The sequence below is a fragment of the Microtus ochrogaster genome, chromosome 21, assembly GCF_000317375.1.
Source record: "Microtus ochrogaster isolate Prairie Vole_2 chromosome 21, MicOch1.0, whole genome shotgun sequence".
NCBI lineage: Eukaryota > Metazoa > Chordata > Mammalia > Rodentia > Cricetidae > Microtus > Microtus ochrogaster.
In genome coordinates, this window is record NC_022022.1 from 886,524 (window position 1) to 887,869 (window position 1,346).

Consider the following 1,346-nt stretch of genomic DNA (forward strand, 5'->3'; position numbering starts at 1 on the left):
CATGTTGATATCCAGTTATGCTATCACCACTTGTTAAATATGCTTTCTTTTTTCCATTTGATATTTTTTGCTTCTTTATCAAATACCAGGTGTTTGAAGATATGTGGATTGATATTTGGTTCCATTGGTCCTCCTGTCTGTTTTTTTTTAAATTTATTTATGTATTATGTATACAACATTCTACCTCTATGTATGCCCGCACGGCAGAGAAGGGAACCAGATCTCATTACAGACAGTTGTGAGCCACCACGTGGTTGCTGAGAATTGAACTCAGGCAGGACTTCTGGAAGAGCAGCCAGTGCTCTTAACCACTGAGCCAATCTCTTCAGCCTTCCTGTCTGTTCTTATGCCAATACCAGGCTGTTTTCAGTACTGTAGCTCTGTAGTAGAGTTTGAAGTCAGGGATTGTGATTCCTCCAGAAGTTCTTATATTGCCCAGGATTGTCTTGGCTATCCTGGGTTTTTTGCTTTTTCAAATGATGTTGAGTACCGTTCTTTCGAGGTCTTTGAAGAATTTTGCTGGGCAAGTTTTTTTTTTAAAGATTTATTTATTTATTATATATACTGTATTCCGCACCAGATCTCATTACAGATGGTTGTGAGCCACCATGTGGTTGCTGGGAATTGAATTCAGGATCTTCGGAAGATCAGGCAGTGCTCCTAACCTCTGAGCCATCTCTCAGCCCGATGGGCAAGTTTTTTGGCTTGGCTTTTTTTTTTTTTTTTTTTTTTTTTTTTTTTTGGACAGGGTTTCTCTGAAGCTTTGGAGCCTGTCCTGGAACTAGCTCTTGTAGGCCAGGCTGGTCTCAAACTCACAGAGATCTGCCTGCCTCTGCCTCCCAAGTGCTGGGATTAAAGGTGTGTGCCACCACAGCCCAGCCGGCTAGTGTGGTCTTGAACTCATGATTGTCCTTTATCTGTCTCCTGAGTGCACAGCCATGTCTGGTTCTTTTATACACATTTTGTTTGACCAGAACCTTTTGTTTTCCTTTTGCTCACTTTTCCAGGTTCTGATCTGGTGTGACCTCACCATTTCAATTCAAAAATGCTTAGACTAGAAACCCTGCCTACTTCAGTTTTTGCAGCTATCCTTCCCAAAGTCACTGACCTATTTTAATCTAGTTCAAACTGCATTTGAACGTTCTGTCTTCCAGTCTTTCCCCCATTCACTTTGGTTCACTTCGACTTCTTTATAGCTTGTTGTAGCAGACTTTCTTTGACTGCCAGCCCCCAAATCATAACATGGAGACTTTTAGTTAGGAATGCTCGGCCTTATCTTATGCTTGTCCTACTAGCTCCGATAGCTTAACCTGTTTCTCTTCATCTACATTTTTTTTTTTTCAGGG